This window comes from Myxine glutinosa, chromosome 6 (assembly GCF_964187855.1).
Source record: "Myxine glutinosa chromosome 6, kmMyxGlut1.1, whole genome shotgun sequence".
NCBI classification, from domain to species: domain Eukaryota; kingdom Metazoa; phylum Chordata; class Myxini; order Myxiniformes; family Myxinidae; genus Myxine; species Myxine glutinosa.
Window position 1 is genome coordinate 160,875,517 of NC_136266.1, and position 19,747 is coordinate 160,895,263.

General features: G+C 42.0%; 2 long non-coding RNA genes across 2 annotated transcripts; one reads left to right on the plus strand and one right to left on the minus strand.

Moving 5' to 3' along the window:
- Positions 1-4,083: 4,083 nt before the first annotated feature.
- On the minus strand, positions 4,084-17,030 carry LOC137428948 (uncharacterized). The gene is made up of 2 exons (XR_013623904.1): positions 16,886-17,030; positions 4,084-9,042 (listed from the first exon to the last, which is right to left on the minus strand). It is a non-coding gene; the product is annotated as an uncharacterized LOC137428948 (long non-coding RNA).
- LOC137428949 (uncharacterized) lies at positions 17,009-17,889 on the plus strand. The gene is made up of 2 exons (XR_010984779.2): positions 17,009-17,237; positions 17,495-17,889. It is a non-coding gene; the product is annotated as an uncharacterized LOC137428949 (long non-coding RNA).
- Positions 17,890-19,747: the final 1,858 nt, after the last annotated feature.

A 19,747-nucleotide genomic window follows, 5' to 3' on the forward strand; every position in this document is an offset into this window, starting at 1 on the left:
TGTATGTGGCTGTGTGGAATAAATGGTAGTGTGGAATATCTGGAGTATTGGAATGGATGGTCGTGGAGTGAGTATGGTGGAAATTGTGGAGTGGAGTGGATGGTGCGAAGGTGTGAATGGGGGAAGAGTGGACCCCCATCACGGATACCCGGGGCGGGTAGTGTAAGTGTTAGGTAGAGGGTACAGGTAAATTGTGGTTGGATATTGGCATCTGTGGTGCGGGTGAAAGAATGGTCTTTGGATGGGTGCATTAGTGTTGTGGAAATGGCTGGGCGTGTAGCCTGTTAGTGTGTGTAGTTGGTTTGGGCACTCCACCACTGTGAGGATGTCGGCCAGGTGAGGCCGCAGGTGGGCTCTGGGAGCCGGTAGTTGTTGTGGATGGGGCCCGAGGATCCAGAGGACGGACCCGGGTAGCCCAGTGCCACAGGGCACCGAGTGGGGTGACAGAGCCAGGAGGGGCCTTCCCCAGTTAGTTAGGTTAGGGTGAGGAGCTAGGTAAGCTCGGGTGGCAACTGCAGTGGTGGAGGTGTGCAGGTGGGTAGACCTGCTGGGAGAGCTACACGTCGCAGCCCAGAAATTGTGCGAGGGCACCGGGAGATGAATCGGGGGAGTGAGACCCCAAATTGAGAAGCACCACAGTTTGGTCAATGGGAATTGGTTTTTAGAACCCATAGTGTAAGTGGCCAATGGATTGGCAGGGAAAGACCCCGGGTAGTGTAAAGTGTGTTAAAATCATTTAGAGGATAGTTAGGATTGGAGTCTCCTCGCACCATCTGCATCCACTCACCTGAGGTGACAGGTACTCCACACCATGCCATGTTTAATTATTTTATGATGCAAATGTTTGGATTGTGAGACGCATCATGACGTGGGTGTGACATTGTGCTTTGATGTTCCATCTCTTCCTCCTTATGAGGATTGATGATGAATTTGGTGATGGCAAATTTTGAAGTAGAGGGATTGTGGAGACGAATTTGGTATAGGAGAAATATGGGGAAGACGTGACAGTAGTGACGAATTTGTAAATGGGTAGATTTTGTAAATATGGGGTAAGGGCAAGGGTAGTGTAGGTGACAGGGGGGTGACGTACGGTAGGGACGAGCTTTCTCACTTCGCCCTCCGTACGCATTTCGCCTTGCATTGCCTTATTGATGTGTACCCTTGTGACCTTACCCCTCGCTCAATTGTCTCTTTTGTCTCCCACATGACCTGTGCGCCATTGGGCGCCGAGGGGAGCGTGCGTGGGTCGGCCATTGTGCGCCCGAAATTCCCAGAACCAGCTGTCTGCATCGATGCACCACATTATGGACCACATGTCTGTGGCCGAGCACCACTGATGGACCCCATGGGTTGGGGCATGGCCCCTCTGCTGGACCGGCCATGAGGGCCCGAAATCTTGCTGGCGGACCTTGGCCACAGGGCACCGATGCCACACAGGTGAAGCACACGTAGTCGGCCCTGTGGGCCATAAATAAAAGAAAATAAAAAGGACACATTGGGCACACTTTATTGCAAATAGGCCGCCGGTAAGAAAATGAAAGAATGACAACATCTGGAAGAACAAATAATAATAACCAGCAGAGGGAGCCGGAGAGCAAGAGATCACCTGCAGGGTTAGGGGTTGTTGATTTATTTTTTATTCTTGAACAATGGTGACTGCACCGATTGGTGCTTGGGTGTGTATTGGTGCGTTTTTGGGTGCTTTCATGGTGCATTGATGCAGAGCAGACTGTCTCCCCCCCAGAAAGAACAATCACAGGTCCTGGGTTAGTTTTGTAAATAAAAATAGCGTCATTGTAAATAATGCTCCCCACCGTCAGTGTATAGTTTGAAGACCATTCCGCAATTCGGTTAACTGTGGGCGTAAGTCTGTTAGGCAGGGTGCAATGGAGCAGCGGGACACATTTATTTATGTTTTAAAACTGTCGCACTCAGGGTCAGGTTAAAAGTAGAGGGAACTACACCTACGTGTCACACTAAATAAAAGTTGTAGGACCGGGACGTGCCTAAGAGGAGGAGGGTGCAGTGTTGCGGATATGAGGACTGTATTTTTTTTGATTGTGTGCTTTATTATTATTATTATTGTTTACTCTGCGCCCCCTGCCTCCGGAGCTGTGTAAAGGTGAAAGGGCATCCCATAATTAGTCCACAAGCATACACGTCAGCCAATAATAGAATACCCCTGTTCGATAGTTATATCTTATTCTGTGTTTTAGGGTAAGGCTGTGTCTCCCATTAATTGAAGTACTCCATTGCACCAGTGAAAGAGAATAGATCCCCTTTCATTCCCATCCCCAAAATCTCCATTTCCTTTCACAATCCCCTTTCGTCATTGCCAAGCCTCGATTGCCAATTACATCCCCTCCAAAACCACCATTGAACATGTGCTCGGGTCGGGGAAGAGGGGCGTGCCCGCCCGTCGTCATCAAGGGCGGAGCCAGAGGGTCGCGTGACCAACCAGGGCCGAGGTGAGCACACCGATGGGCGTGTCCTGAAGGCCGGCGGCTTGATCGCCGGAGGCGCTATAAAGGCGCGCGCGCAAGTCGGTGGTGAGGAGTCGGTGGTGGAGAGTCGGTGGTGAGGAGTCGGTGGTGGAGAGTCGGTGGTGAGGAGTCGGTGGTGAGGAGTCGGTGGTGAGGAGTGAGTGGACCAAGAAAGAGAAAGAGTGGTTGGACCAAGAAAGAGAAAGAGTGGTTGGACCAAGAGAGAAAGAGTGGTTGGACAGGGAGACGTGCAAGAGTGTTGTTGAGTTGAGGGTTTGGACCAGACGAGTCAGACGAGTCCTGGCAAAGCAAGCGGCGGCCACAGCAGCAACAACACCCAACAGCCGCTTGTGGCCTGGACGGCGGTTTTGAGCAGGGCCGCGAAGGAACGGCGGCTGCTAAACGCGCCGATCGTGCTGCAGGACCCCCTTGGACCTTCCTCTCCCTCCAGCCATCCACCTCCTGCCTTTCCACCCTTCTTGTGTACGTGAGTTTGTTTTGTTTGTTCTGTCCCTGGGTTAATTAAGTCTGGATAAGCTAGTATTTGCACTGTGTCACCTGCGTCTTATGTGTTGTAAATAAACGTGACTGCTTTCTTTTTGCTTGTGTGTATAATAAATCCAATTACTCTTCTGTCCGTCTTCTCGTATTATTCCTTTTCCTCTTTGCATTTCGTCGTTTTAGTCTTTTCCAGATTGGGCAGCTGCGGTGCGATACGGCCAAAGTTCTGGGTGAATCGGGTGAGTCGGGGAACAACCGTTCGGTCGCGGAGCCTTCGCTCGGCAAACAACATCCTAAACCGCGATCAGTAACAATATATATATATCTATATATATATATATATATATATATATATATTATATATATATATATATATATATATATATATATATATATATATATATATATATATATATATATATATATATATATATATATATTTCGTACCACAAGGCCTAAATGTTATTTCCAAGTAAATTTGTGTAATCCAGTATGTTCCTCATCATTTGAGGAGCTGAACCTCCTGAGTTGTGTTGAAAAACTTCCAGGTTGTTTCTAAATGATCACACCTCACATCATGAAATCCCGTGTTTTGTGCAGGGCACGATGGACTCAGTGTCCCCTTCGACCTACTTCGGAGTTCTGGCTGCTTTTGGTGGATGTTTCTTCCTGGGCTGGTTCGTGCGCGGTCATTTGAATTCAACGGTGCTCCGTGGATTGTTGAGGAACAAACCATTCCACGCGTATCGACGAGTCAAAGGCTGTACACTCCGGGACGAATGGCATCAGCTGAATCGGCAACTATGGGAATGAGCTGAATTGTTAAGCGAGGAGCGTGGAAGGCCGCCAGAATATCCAAATTCGAGGAGGTTGTGGCCTACACCGGTGACAAGTTGTCATTATTTTCAGAGCACAATGTCTTGTTTGATCTTGCTGAATGGAAACAGCTGGAGAAAGCAATGATATTGGCAGAAACAGAAGAATATTTGTTCCTGTCTGGATCATTGCCTCAGATTCACATTTATAGCTTGATCTTGTTGGGGAACTTTGTTCGTGACCCTTTTTGGACGCATCTCAGCCAAAACTCTATAAGACTCACTCAAGTTAAATATAAATTTATTTAAATCTTACAAACGAATATTTACATGAAAATACAGTTATACTTTACAAATAACCACATGACGCGCCGTCGCGCATCTCCCGTCTGCTCTCTCTCTCCTGCTTCTTCCCATCACCAGTTCCTCTCGTACCGCGTCTTCAGATGAATTCTCTAGTCCTCTCTCGGAGCATGGTGGTTAAATAGAACCCTGTCCTTTGATCTCGCTCCAGTGGAATGCAAAGGTCACTTTAACGCCAGCCTTCCCGGCACCATTCGGACATCTGGAACAATCAACTCTTATCCACAATCTGAGCCAAGTCAACATTCTACCCTACTTGCATTGTCCGAGGTCACAAGGTTATTCCCCAGATGGCCGACCGCTTGCTCCAAGCTCCTGGCACCCCCTCCGTGCATGACTTGAGGATCCTTTACATTGCAGTACAATCCAGCCACCCTAACAAATATGACATATATTTATCTATACTTCCACAATCCCTCATTTTTTCTTTTTGTTTATATTAACCATTAACTAAACATCAACTTATTAAATATTCAAACCACAAACTTGGTAATCCAATTCCCTAAGGCATACACCGTCATCCTGGAAGAATCTAATCACAAAACATTTCTTTATTCATTGACTCTTTCCATATTAAAAATGCAATTCATTTGCATATAGCATACGACCCTTCACCTTTACCACAACGATTTCAGTTCACCATTTAAAATAATAAAGCATCTGCAACATTTGGCAATACGTTTTGCTTCAAAACAAATATTGACTTTTTGTTTGAAAAGAAGAGAAGGGGCTGATCACTCGTGTTTGAAATTCAAGTATGAAACATTTTCTTCTGATGTCTTCATAGCACCTACACTATTTCGCGTAGGATTTCCCGCTGTTGTGATAGCTGGGCGGCGTCATTAACTGACCCTGCTCTGCATGTATCATCCTTGCCACTCTTGCTGTGAACCATAGTAGATATGAACAAGGCCTTCGTCCAGTTGTAGTCGACTTGCCTCGTCACTCATCATGAGTATGGAGCAAGTGTTGATGTGATGTTGGTTGACCAGCAAGATGTGGAACAGAGATGCCAGATGCACCACAACGATGTTGGGACCATGGTGTTCAAGTCGTCCATGGTCCATACCAGGAGCCTCCAGCAGAATCATGCACAGCTGTTGTGGAGGAAAAGCACAGCCGTCCACTTACAGCTCCACGCTGGCTCTCCAGATGTTGGTAGAGTAATGACACACGTCACCGCATTCAGTAGAAGTTGCAGGCAAGATGTCGTCATCCCGCAATTGCTGACGTGATGAATGTTTGAGGCATTCGAACAAAAGTAAGTGATCGCCTTTCTTCCATATGTTGCAGTGTGATCCAGGCAAATGGTCACAAAAATTCCTTGGTGAAGGTAAGCATCCATCTCCAACGTTACAAAGGAGAATGTCTTCATCATTCTTTGAGAAGGAGGGTGTATGCCAAGATTAACTTCATTTTTAGCCACAAATTTTATTTTTCGAACTTCTTCCCAATTCCGTTAGCACTTCCTTTGAGATGTGATCTGGTCTTATCCTTTTACTCAGCCATATCTGAATCTGCTTTCCACACACACTGAAACAGATAGGGTACATCTTATCATAAAATCACCATATTTTAACTAATCATATATTTCTTATAACAGTTTCACATTCAACCATTTGTTGTTTTCCTTAAAACATTCAAAAAAGTTATATTCATTTATATGCGGCACACAAATAATATTCAATCAGGTATGTATTTGACTACTAAACTAAGAATAGCATTTAAAATTGCTTTCAAATCAATATCGTTTGAAAATTAAACTCATGCAGTTATTTTAACACTACTCAAAGAAAATAAATGCATTAATAAATGAGTGTATATAATTAAAATCACAAACAGGAATATCTAATGCCCAACAAATCTTGCAAACAAGCAAACTATGCATAATGTATTATTATCATAGTCCTCCTCACTTTTTTTTTTTTCTTTAACAGTGTAGCTTGTGGTGATGTGAGTTCACTGATCTGATAAAACTGACGCAATTCATAACATTTTCATTATGCCACCATCTTAACTCTACTGTACTCATTTGCAACATTACTTGATTCAATCATTTAATCTCGGTATTATTCATATCATCATAAAATCTTTCTATCTTGAGTCCATATTTGTTTCTATTCTCATCAATCTCCTATGGTTTATCAATTCGTTCCAAAATACCGCAATCAAAGGTTTTAACCAAAGCTCTACCAAACTATTTCCAATTTGAACTCAAAATGCTCGTGAAACAATGATTCGAAGAAATAACTTCAAGGGGTCCACAAATTCATTCTATAACCAGATCTAATTTTCCCATCCAATAGTTTCCTTGCCAAATGTCATATTATAACCCTTTAATAAACCTTCGAAAAATGTTTCCCATCTCAATAAATTCCCTTTTACAAATAGCCATCTGTAAATTACGTATTTAATTACAATTTTCTCTCAATTTGTTTGGCCTAAATGGCTGCAAAAGTGGCTGCCAACATGCAGTACCTTTTTTTTATCTACCAAGCAAGTACTCATCCACATAAGACTTCCACCAAAATTTTGTTTTAAAAAACAAATCTGGGATTTCTGATTATATGGATGCACACTCTCAGGATATTTCAGGCTGCTGTTAACAATCCACTACGATTAATTAATTCCTTTACCCACAATCAAATAATTAATACAAATTGAGGATATTATCCCTATCACATTCATTTATAGATTCATTACGTTGGATCTAATTTTTCCCTTGCTATAAGGAAGAACAATTGCTCTTATAAGTCTTTGTAATATCTCACTTAATTTACCCAGCATCGAAGAATTTATTTACTATCCATTCCCATCTGTTAACCAGTGACTTTGCTTGAACTCCAAAACTTAATTTGATGAATCCCATGTATAAACTACCACTTATTGAAACCCCTACTTTTGTAGAAAATATCCAAATAAGTGGTTTTACGCCCCCTTAACTGTTGCTCATCCATTTCTATGCAACTAGTGAATACTACTGACACCAGTATGCCAATATAGGTGTGCCAGATTAACAAATATGTTGCAGGTACACGTAACATCGCGTTCTGAGGTTAAATAACGTAACAGCGCGTTCATGTCTGCCCCTTGGTTTTAAGATTCACAATGAATTCCGTTTTAAAACTCACAATAGTTCAATTCAGCAAGATTTTCTTTACTATATGCCCATATCATCTATGCCTAAGACACATCCATACATGCAGCACAATTTATATGCTGATAAAAGTCAAGTTTATAGATGTCAAAAATCCGTGAGCAGAGTACTCTAGGAAGTCAGTGTAAGACCTCTTCCAAATTTGGCTAATTTTGTACTCCCTCATTTTTGATGAAGCTCATATCCATAAATAGCTGTTATTCTCATATAAGTTCTATCAAAAATGGAATCCCAAGATTACTCACTATTAATTAATGGCTGCTCATAACTCAGCACATCAAATCTTTATATTCCATCTCCCTTGACAAAAGAGATAATCTTCATAATCAAATTATATTTCTATTTTATTTTACGAATTCTCTGGATATTCAATCCCATTCACATGAAACTATCTATTTCCATTTATTATGTATATTTGTTTGTGTTGGCACCATTATTAACAGATCAAGATGGGTGTCAATTTTATTTCAATTTCGTAAAATTTGTCCTTTAATTATAGAATCGCTAATACACAAATAGACAAAAAGTTTATTCCTAGAAAACCCCTATAATGTCACATTGAAATTACCCTTTCGGTTCCCACAATAATTTATCCAAATTTGACAATACATCCATTTACATGTCAGTCGACCACTGACCTATCAATCATGCAAAACAATAGTCCAAAATTCCCACCTGATGATCATGTGACGCTTGTCACTTGGTTTCCAAAAAAATTTGCAAAGCAATCGTTCCACACTCTGTAAATTAAAAAAATTGTTTTGCCCAAAATGCTCCCTAAAACCACATTTATAATTGGCAAATATGGGGCTTCCAGAATGAACTCTAATTCTGGATCTTTTAATTCATGTTCCAAAAAATATCCCATTTTGGCATTTGATCAATTAATTATTAATTCGCTAACAAGCAAAAAAGTAAAAATCATTCTTGCTCCGAAAACTTTTCAGACACAAGAAGCATCGACAGTTATTCATGTTGGTCTAATGATTTAATCTGTTGAGGCCAGTCGTCATTTGGGATCTGCAGCAATGAAGGCCTAATCATTATCTGAGGTACCGGTAAGCACTGGTACCCTTGATCTTGGTTTGTCCTATGAACTAGTCTTCCTATTTGTATATGGACACCGTCGTTTCCAGTGTTCCATATTTCCACACTTGTAACATCGGTTTCTGTCATTGCCTGATCTGCCCACCTGCTCACTTGTATTGGTGGGCTGCACCTCTGGATCCCTGGATTGCCATTGCGATCTTTGGTTATCTCCTGAACCATAAAAAAATTCTCTGCACTGTTCTTTTTGGGGAGACAAATGGGAATTAGATGGGACAACTGTCACTTTTATTCCTATTTTCGAGGGCAGTTGTGCATCTATCTCCTCCAATGTATCCTGTATTCTTTTTATTTTAAGTTCTAGGTCCATTATCCATTCTTGCTGTTCCCATTTCCTGGATTCAACATCCCAATAATGGAATGCAAGCCAGTCTACTGTTAAATTCTGTTTCTTCCTGGCTTTTTAATTCTTGTCCTAATCTCTCCAATCGACTTCGCTCAAATGTACCATCTCTTGGAAACTCCTTAGCATGTCCCTTTGTCCACAAATACCAATTCTCAACCTCTCTAATAGCCTCTACACCATAACGGTCGTACATATAATATGCACAAGTACCTTTTTGTGGAATATCTGGTTGTCCTTGTGTATTCTTCTCGGCTCCATTCCCCATTCTGCCTGTATGTGAATAACACTCAGTATTCACTCAATGTACCAGGTAAATTACTAGGATCTGCGCTTTGTAATACACCTGTACACACCTGTACTATATGAACGGTAAATAAAATCTACTGAGGCTTGTTCCACCTTTTATCAAAGTAGCGTTGGATGCGTTGTTGCCTAGCTTGTTCCTATAAGCTCCACTCGTACTTCCAGGAAGGATGTCTCCACCTGTGCAAATGGTGATTTCCAGAGAATCTCTCTCACCTGTGGCTTTCGCACAACCCAATCTCACAGATCGGTATTGCAGATGAGCCAAATGAGTCAGTATGAAATGGGTGAATCCGCAGATCTCCCGTTCTGTTGAAGGGGGAATCACACAATGGTAACCGCATATACAGTGAAACCTTGACTTACGAGTTTAATTCGTTCTGTGACCGAGCTCGTAACTCAATTTGCTCGTTTCTCAAATTAAATTTCCCCATTAAAATGCATTGAAATGCTATTAATCCATTCCAGCCCGCCAAAAACCACACCAATTTTTTTTTAAATATACAGTATATATAAAAATATCTCGCACTTTATATTTCACCTGTATGCAGCATACAAGTTGGCAGGATGGCCTGGACTGGAGGTACGCACACTTGACTCTAAACTGTCCAGCCTGGGTTTGAATCCCGACCCAGCTATAACCTGTCATGGGTGAATCACAGGCAGGGTGATTCATCAATGTGTGTACCGCTAAACTGGGTGCCCCGTTTGCGTCCCATTAGTTGTTGGATGTTAAGGATCTCACCGTGTTTTCCACAAAGAGAAGGCGAGCTATCGCCGGCACTCTGAACAGGTTGTGGCCTGGCATGCTCTTCTCCTCTGCCGTTATATACGTCCTCCTCGGCATCTTTTTCCAGAAGAGCCCTGTCTCGTCACAGTTGAAGATTTGCTGGGGGATGTATCGTTCGGCTTCTATCAGTTCGGCAAAAGTTATAATAAAATCTTCAGCTGCCTTCACATCCGAGCTTGCTGCCTCACCATGCCTGACGACGGAGTGAATGCCGGTCCTCTTCTTAAAATTATCAAACCATCCCCGACTGGCTTTGAATGACTTCCGATGCCTTGTCCGTTGATGTTCCCGCTGCCTGCTGCACCAAATCCCCGTAAATGTCTCGGGCCTTCTCACACATGATGTTCTCGGTCACGGTATCTCCTGCGAGCTGCTTCTCCGTCAACCACACAAACAACAACTTCTCCATCTCTTCATGGATAGAGGTCCGGAGCTTTGAAATAATCGTAACGCCCTTGGCTGGCGTTATAGCCTTTATCGACTCCTTCTGCTTCAAAATCGTACATATCGTAGAAGTACTACGATCGTACTGCCTCACCAAGTCGACAACACGCACACCTCGCTCATGTTTTTCAACGATTGCGTGTTTTATATCCAAGCACATCATCCTCTTCTTCTTCTCAGTACTGCCCTTGGCACTCAATTTCTTAGGACCCATGGTTAAAACTAAGAAAATTTCCAAAATAACCAAAATGCGAAAACAAAGCAGCAGCTATATACGGCAGAGATGCTTGCACGGCAAGATAACCACGTGACCTGAACCCACCTGCTGGCGGGTGGCGTAAGCTCCAAAATAACCAAAATGCGAAAACAAAGCAGCAGCGATATACGGCAGAGATGCTTGCACGGCAAGATAACCACGTGACCGGAACCCACCTGGTGGCGGGTGGCGTTAGCTCCAAAATAACCAAAATGCGAAAACAAAGCAGCAGCGATATACGGCAGAGATGCTTGCATGGCAAGATAACCACGTGACCGGAACCCACCTGGTGGCGGGTGGCGTAAGCTCCAAAATAACCAAAATGCGAAAACAAAGCAGCAGCGATATACGGCAGAGATGCTTGCACGGCAAGATAACCACGTGACCGGAACCCACCTGGTGGCGGGTGGCGTAAGCTCCAAAATAACCAAAATGCGAAAACAAAGCAGCAGCGATATACGGCAGAGATGCTTGCACGGCAAGATAACCACGTGACCGGAACCCACTTGGTGGTGGGTGGCGTAAGCTCGTAACTCAGATCTCGGCTCGCATCTCAAAGCAATAAACCGCCCGAGCGACGGCTCGTATCTCGGAAAACTCGTAAGTTGGTGCACTCGTAAGTCAAGGTTTCACTGTATATATATATATATCTATATATAGACTTACCACCTTGCTCAATTTCCAAGGTTGTCTTCACATTGATAATATCTCACAAATACATATCAAGGCTTCTTTCTGAGACCACACTTTCATCAATCAATTTATTCAATTAAATCAATTCAATTATTCAATTTCAATCAATTTATCAACATTCATCAATAAATCAGATTAATCATTTCAGATAACTCTATACATAAGCCGTTTCCCAATGTTGCCAGAACAGTTTTATCTGTTGACAGATCTATGATCATTGATCGTCACCTCTGACCCACACCTCATGTCAATTAACGAATCACTGTTCTGTCCTAGGGATCATATCTGACATATTTTCCCAATCTTGTCTGGCCATTATATCACAAATTCGACTTTTGCAACCACTAAAGGCAGCTCATCCTTCATTCGCGAGACAGTCAGCCAAAATTGATCAGACAGATATGGAACAGTTCATTGGGAAAAATATCTCAATTTGAATGGTACCCAAACCTCTTGACAATTAAAATTTCATAAAACTCCTGAAATGTTCTACCAACGGATGACAATTAATTCATAATATTAGTCAATTTTAATCCAATCATGCTGAAATTTTGACCCTTTATTTAACTCTATTACTTGTAATGCATCATTAATCCTACAGGGCTCAAAAGTTGTCCTTTAAGCCCGTGCAATCATTTAACACCGAAAACCTCATGATCTTATTCCTGTCAATCATAACAATGTCATGATTTTAAAATCATTATCATAATGATTATCATCATTATCATAATCATAGTCATATCATAATCATCCATTTGAAAAGACAAACATTTCCTGTATCACCACATCCACGTGATATAATGAACAATGAAAAAAATGAGAACTGTACAGTATACATAGTAAAAGGCTACCTCCTGACCAATTAGTATACCTATTTACAAGAAGTCGTAACAATATCGAATAATCGTTAAAAAAAAAATTAAAAGAAAAAAAATCACTTTTTATTGCTCCTGTCGCAGCATTCGTCATTTCGTCCGCTCATCCGCCGTGACCAAACCGAGATAAAGGGAGCTCAACCATAGGAATACCATAGAAGCCTCAATCATAGGAGCTCAACGTAATCACGGCTCGGCCACAAAAACGAGCAGATTTCGCAGGACGTTACGTTAAACGTTACAAAAAAATAATTGGACGAGCACAGCACCCTTTCTCTAACAACCAACACGGTCTATTAGTGGTTCTTTGGACTCATGGAATTTAACGAAAAAATATGTTCCAAGGCTTTCTGCACACCTTGAAGAGGTATACCTTGTGGTGTTGCCCACCTACCACATTTAAATAAAAAATTGAAAAAAGAGAAAAAATACATGACAGGGACGAGGACATCACCCTTTCTCTAACGACCAACACGGTCTATTAGTGGTTCTTTGGACTCGTGGAATTACCATTTCTGAAATAATACAGGGCTTTGTGCATCTATACATGCTTTGTGGATTTCGCCCACCGACCACATTTAATTAACACATAAATATTCCTTCCATTCAAATCATAAAGCAAAAACCAAAAAAGTCAAATCAAAAATGAACTCAAAAATGAAATCAACAATCAAAACAAAAATGAAAAAAAAATGAGAAAAAAGATGAAAAAAAATATATATATTTAAAATCACAAATCATCTCCCTCAAAAAATCAAGTTTATTATCACAATCTTCTGATTTCAATTTAAGTACGTCAATGCTCCCTTTTTAAGAAGTCACTTTTAAACTAATTAAAAGACAACACGCATAATCCCTTTTCCAATTTGGTCCAACTTCAATTTTGAAAATTAACTCAAAAGTTCGGCCAAAAGGTCTAACCGATAAAAAAGTATTTGTCCACTCTAATCCATTTCCCTATCAAATCCTACAAAGGAGCCTGGAAGAGAATGGAAAATCACAAACTCTATCAAAGGAACAATAAATATGTTGTTCCAAACCCACAATAACAAAAAAATCCATCAGACTAAAAAAAATCCTAATAAAATTAAATAGAACACCATTTAGCTCAATACAGCCTGATTCCTCATTTCACAAGTAGGAAACACAATGCCGCTTCTTGGGGGCCCTCCAAGGAGCGAAAATATGCTTCCCACTCATCCTATTACTTCCATCAAAAAAGAGGATATTACATTTAAACCCGTATGGTTGTCTGTCTGCACAGAACAATTTTGATTTTCTCTACATTTGTTGATATGAATGACAGAAAACTTCCATCACAGGTGCAACATCACCTGTGCAAGTGTGTAAAATCATAATCATGTCGTTAATGACATGGTGTAGGCATCATAATTGTTTTAACACAGCCATCTTAAAATCACTGAGAAAAAATCCTGGCAAAAATCCACAATCCTGATTTCTGTGTCAATGATAATATTACCTGCATAACATATCAATATTGATTTATAATAACCAATAAAATGAAGACATAACATCTCATGGCAAGGGGTTCAGGGAAAAACAATAACGTTTACCTGCAAGACATATTTCCACCCCATGCCATCAATATTGGAACAAACGAAGCATTCAAAATCCAAAATAAATTTTCAAATTTACATTCAATGGGTGTGCCGTATAGAAATTCTACATCCCTGTGACATGGGATTGCCTCATCGATTTTCATATTGATCGAATAAAATTTAGCTGTCATCCAAGATGGCCGCCGCAATAAAAATCCTTTTTAAAAATGTCTATTTTCCTCTTCGGGATTCAAATATAGGGCTGATTACAGGTGAAAATGTCATATTACAGAGCGGGAGGGTGGTGGGGGGAACGGGGTGGGGAGCCAGGAATACAGGTAACAGGTAGGTTGGGAGAAGAAAAGAGAAAAAGAAGGGAGGGGGGAAGGGACGCAGGAGGGAAAAGGGGGGGGCATCGAGGAGTGAGGGGGGTGCAAAGGAATGAGGCGGGGACACAGAGGAGTGAGGGGGGGCATAAAGGAAGGTACTAGGCAGTGGTGGTGGAAAGCGGGGACACAGACAAGGCAGAGAAGCTGGACAAGCTGGGATGCAAAATGCAAAATTAATGTAGACTCCCGGTGCTCCTCATTTTTCCAGCTTTTGTATGAGCCTCAACCCAAATACTAAAGTTACAATTGACAATTCAGACTTATTTGTTAAAAAATTCCACGCATGATATTGCTTTTCCCACATATCTCAGTAATTGATGCAAGATAATCAGACAACTTCTTTTTAACATGATGGTCAAACGTAATGACGTCACCGTACGCACACAGCACGGAATGTTCCACATCTACACAGTGACGTCGCAAGCACACACACACACCTGCCTTGTAAATTGGTAAAGAATAACTTAGGTGTACACGAATGGCATTAAATAACTTTTTGACAGGGTGCCACATCAATAAATATGTCCCCCACCATGCTGGATGTAAACTTGGATCATCCATCGACCAGTTAGATCGACCAGTTGCAATTAACCGAACCAAAAATACAGGGCCTGTCGGACATCTTGCTCTTCTTCTTCCATTTGCTCAAAATACCAAAAATTCAGAAAATTTATTTGATGACAAAACTCAAATGATAAAAGATTACAGGCCTGAAATGGACACTGCACACACCCACACCTGTTGTTATGGAGTTTTGTAGGGTTAGGGTGTTTGACCACTTAACGAAGAAGAAGAACAAAGAGAAAAATTGGAAAAACAACAACAACGGCGATTATTTGCTCCATGGAAGCATTTGCTGCCTGGACATACATCCTGACCCCAAAAGGGCACAATGCATGGTCATACAATTGGACCACTCCTCAATAGGAGAGTCCACTGACAAGGTATTACTCCTGCCTGGTAAGTGTCCTGGCCAAGTATCTGAGCTTATGAGGCCAGCACTAAGGCCTGCCTTTTTTACTTGAAAAAAGGTAAAAAGTCAAACATTTGAACAGCCTCAGACATGCACCTTGACCCCGTGGCCAAGGCACAACGTCAACAAGGCTGTCCCAATAACATTACACATGCACCTCAACCCCACGGCTGAAGCACATGGTCATTCAAACACATGCATCATGTCCCCGAAGGGCCACAATGCATGGTCATACAATTGGGACCACTCCTCTCAATAGGAGTAAGACCCCTTGATCCACTGACAGGGAAATTACTCCTGTCAGGTAAACCCCCGCTGACATCTAAGATAGAGGCCTCCGTATGTTTTAGCACAAGTCTAAAAATCCCACCTTTTATCATGCTCATACCACATGACATTAGTGGGTATTAATGAATTATGACTTAAATCAATACCCGTTTGATAGAGAACATGAAATTATATCTCATAGAGTTATTTACTTATCAAAATAATGAATATTTATTATGTTTTACGGCAAAATCCACACAAATTGACTTCCATGACAAGGAACGTTATGACGTCACCGCGCAAGCATGCAATTTTCACTTCCGGATTTTCCTGTTTTTTTTTTTTTTTACTTATACACCGCCCTTTTATCTGTATCGGGCAAATAATTTTCTTTTCTTCGTGAAGTAAGTAAGTTCGTGTAAATGACAGGTGTAAAAGTCAATAACCGTGACAGGGTGCCGCATCAGGAAGTATACGCCCTAAAAACGAGTTTCTCCCATACGAGTACGCCCAGAGGGAGCAACCGAGATGAGGGTGGATGGGGGTTGGGGAGTAGGAAGGTGGGGTGGAGGTGCGGTGGTGGGGTGATTGTTAGGGTGTCCGGTGATAAAGGTTGGGGTAGGGTGGGGGTGGAAAAGCGCGGAGATCAGGATATGGTCAGGGTGGAGGCGCGAATGGGGGAGGAGCGGAGGACGAGAGGGGGAGGAGTGTTTCCAATCTCCATACAACGCACCAAGCTGGGCCAAAGGAAGAGGGAAAGATGGAGAGATGGGGAAAAAGTGGGGGGAGTGAGGGAGAGAGGAGACAGAGGGACAGAGGGACAGGGTTTGCATTGGAAAAAAAACCCATTTACTTCCGATTCCGTCTGTAATATATGAACAGCCAAAGCTGGGACCCAAAAAAAAATCTATATATTTAGATGCCGCGCGTCTCGTGCACGTTGAACAGACATGTCAATCGTGCAAGATTCAGGTGCGCCTACGTACGTGTGCTTAGCGTGTACCCACGGTTTGACTTGCGAAGCGGTGACTGAGCATGTGCTCGGTACGTATACATGTGCTTCAACATCCTTAAATGTGCCTTAAACATCATTGGAATCTTCCACGATGAAGCTGAGTCTATGGGCCTATCACTTTCCCATAGCAAACAGGTCGATGGTCTCTGTCTCTTACTGCCTCCTTCTGGTCTTGCATCCTCTGCTCGTTCCATGGTTTGACACCCTCCCTCCACCTCACCTCCTTCCAAGTTTACAGTTTTCCATTTAACACTTGCGAAACTTCTAACACTTGCCAAAAAACATCTAACACTTGCTAAATTCTGAAACACTGTTTTATATACGTTGGGTTTGTACATTTGTACCTCGATGTGCTGCTTTGCCTCATGTGCTAAAGCAGCGAGTTCGATAAAGGATGTGGAATCGAGTGCTCTGGCTCACAAAACCTGTAGCAAGGTATCTTGAGCACACCTAACTTCCTTGTAAAAAGTACATCTTTGTAAGTTTTAAAAAGTATGTTGGCAGTAAAGGTGAATGTAAAGAAAAACTTTTTTTAAACAATTGTTGTACCTTCAGGCTTGGCGGAGTGGTTGTGGACACCACTGACATGAAGCCGACCAGCCTGGGAAGAGAAGCTGGTGAAGAGAAGCTGGTGCTTGTGGTTTGCTCAGATCTGGGAATGGGAAAGGGTAGGGTTGCAGTACAATGCGCACATGCCGCCGCCTCGGCCTACAAGCGGGCGGCGCAACGCAACGCAGAGCACCTCCGACGCTGGGAGTATAGCGGTCAGTCCAAAGTGGTCCTGCGCGCCCAAGATGAGAATGCCTTCTCCCAGCTTATTGCTCACGCCTGGACCCTGGGCCTGCCAGTAACTCTAGTGGAAGACATGGGGTGCATGCAGCATGGACATGGCTCCCGCACGGTACTGGGCATTGGACCATGTGCAGTCGACATTGTCGATAAAGTGACGGGTCACTTGAAGCTGTACTAAGCTTTTTCAATCTTTATAAATAAAATATATAACCACCTTTAGAGGCCATTTTTCCCCGCAAAGCGGGGGTTGGCCTTTTTCGGGAACCGTGGTTGTTGTTGTTTTTTGGTCCCCTTTTTGAAGCAATGTTTTACAGCCGGATGCCCTTCCTGACGCCAACCCTTTTTGCCGCCTTTAACGACAAACAGGGAATTACCACGGAACTGGTACTCAATTAGCCGACCTCAGAAGGATGGTATGTCAGGCTGAGTCAACCCCCCTGGCGTTAATTCAGCGATCGACTGGGATTCGAACCCAGGATCCTAGGATCCTAAGCCGGCACCCTAGCCGCTAGCCCAACACCAGGGCTAAGCTTTTTCAATCTTTGATGTGGAGAAAGAAAACATGACCAAGAGTTTTTTTTGTTTGTTATTCTACAGCCAGATGAAGGTATATGTTTATCCAAATGTGAAAAGGTAATATGTTTGTTGGTAAAACCAACAGCCCAGCAATTTGAGGTCAATATTTGCATCCACTACTGCTGTGTGCATGATTGTGATTACGTTGAGTTTTTCTTCAAATAAAAACGAAGTTCAAATACAAACTTTGTTTGTTCAGCGAAGTTGCATCAAACAATGATAGGGACCTTATTCACTCGTCTTTGTATTTCCAACATTTTAATCACAAATATTTGAAGAAGAGGCGCTGGGGTTGATGAGGTGAGGGAGATGCTGGATTGGATACACTTCTGTGTTGCCATCATCTCTGTATCCCCAGCATTGATGTAATCACATCTTTCTTTTGCTTACTCTTCTTTGCTCCACTATTGTGAAAATCTGGAAATGCTTCATACGCATCCTTGCACAGCTTGTATAGTGGCTGTTCATTTAATTCCAAGAAGAGTAGTTCTCGGGGTTCTGGGGCAAAGCACTTCAAAGATGGTTTAAAATTTTCGAGATCAAAACTAAGTTTAAATCTGTTTAAGACAGTTTTATTTTGTTTCATAATTTCCAAAGGGTGAATGAAAGTGTTTTGGTTCACGAGTTATCAAGTGACCACTATATTCGTCATGTGTGTGTGTGTGTGTGTGTGTGTCTGTGTCTGTCTGTCCGCAGCATAACTACCCGATGATATCATCCGATCTTGAAACTTGGGTGGGAGGTTATCATGATCTAGTTGTGTCCTGCCGAAAAAAAGATGTCTTTTTAGGGGGTAATCGAGTTCAAGCGACATCTTCTCCGAGGGGTTTGGTGGAATCTCACAGGGGTTTCGGTATTTGGTTTGGCCAATGTCATGTGTCTAGCCCCACAGAGCTCGGTTTTTTTTTTTTTCTTCATTTCATTTTTCACCTAATTTTGGGTATTGTGTAGCTAACTAACCTCATAACTGATTATACATTCTTTTCTATCTCATTTCAAGGTTAGTAACCTTCGTTTTGACATTTCCGGGCCTGGCCTGTCCGGGCCTGTTTCGGTTACAGTCCATCCTGTCATTGAATACCACTCGCTCGTGAACCATCGTCGTCTCCTGACTTGTTTTTTTGTTTTGTTTTGTTTTTTTAACTATTCTCCTTTATGGGACATTGACCATGTTCAAAATTTATGATCCGTATAATTAATAATTTCCATAATTGAGGGGGGGGGGAGTAGGGGTAAGGAGAAAGCACAATGCCAGGCAGCTGTGGGTAAAGCTAACACTAAACAGGGTTTTAGGTTGTATTTAGTAGGATAATCAAATAAAAGACAAAGGAGCAGATACTCTCGGTCTCCTGCTTTTTGGGTGGTATGAAGAATAGATCTCTAATATTGAAGCTAAATTTAACATTTTTTGAAATATCACGTACACAAGCCAAGTTACTAAGATGGTAGCCATGGCAACATAATTCAGCCAAGCACATCTGTGATCTAATGAGGTCGAGATAAATCTGAGGAATAGATATTCACAATACAAAAGCTAAATGTTTAATGTTTTTTGAAATATCACCGACAAAGGTACATCGACGAATGATTGGTTGGTCGGACAAAGCTCATTTTAATGTACCCTGTCTCCAATGTTGTTGGTTGTTCACAAATACTGCATTGGAATCATCAGAATGAACCCAAATAAAATTATCAAGAGGTATGGTTAACACTACAGTAATTGAGTCCTCATCTAGAATATTGTGTATAGTGTTGGTCACCACATATGAGGAAGGACACAGCTGCCATAGAGAGGGTGCTGTAAAGCTACTGTACTAGATTGATTCTGGGGCTAGATAGACTAAGCTATGAGGAGCTGCTGAAGGAGACAGGACTTTATACACCACCAGTCAAAAGTTTAGGTACACCCAACATTTTTTTGATATTTTACTCTTTAATATGCAAAATGAACATATAATGTGAACAAAACTCTTACCAAAGACATATCTGCTTGTCTACTAATATATTGTGCTTCAATGCATCTTTCTTGTGTGAAATGTAGGT